Consider the following 576-nt stretch of genomic DNA (forward strand, 5'->3'; position numbering starts at 1 on the left):
AGCTTCCAATTACGCTCCATTATTTGATCATTCTCCTCCCGAAAACAGGATCGCGTGATTACATTACCATAGGAAATCTTGCCTGCTTGACAAGCGTCCAACTCCGCCGGCGCGCTTGTCATTCCGCGCCACCCGTGTCACGCACCTCTGCCATCCCGACGTCCCTACGCCCTGTTGCATCTACGCGGGTGTTGTTGCCATGCTTATTTCTGTTGCCATACGCGGTTCTGTTGCCGTAATTATTTCCGTTGCCCATACGCGTTTCTGTTGCCATACTCATTTCCGCTGCCATACGCGTTTCTGTCGGCATACTCATTTCCGCTGCCATACGCGTTTCTGTTGCCATCCTTATTTCCGTTGCCACACGATTTTCTGTTGTCACAATTATTCCCGTTGCCATACGGGTTTCTGTTGCCATAATTATTTCAGTTGCCACGAGTTCCTGTTGCCATATGTATTTCAGTTGCCATACGCGTTTCTGTTGCCATGCTTATTGTCATTGCCACGCGCGTTTCTGTCGCCGTGCGCATTTTCCATGCCTACCTTCCTCACCTTCCCGATCGCCATCATTGAATT

General features: G+C 50.0%; 1 protein-coding gene across 1 annotated transcript in view; it reads left to right on the forward strand.

Annotated features, from left to right (window-relative positions):
- The window catches only part of LOC119581986 (cortactin-binding protein 2-like), a gene marked incomplete in the record, with an annotated part of 125597 nt that overhangs the window by 117451 nt on the left and 7570 nt on the right, over positions 1-576 (forward strand).

The sequence above is a fragment of the Penaeus monodon genome, chromosome 15 (genome assembly GCF_015228065.2).
Source record: "Penaeus monodon isolate SGIC_2016 chromosome 15, NSTDA_Pmon_1, whole genome shotgun sequence".
NCBI lineage: Eukaryota > Metazoa > Arthropoda > Malacostraca > Decapoda > Penaeidae > Penaeus > Penaeus monodon.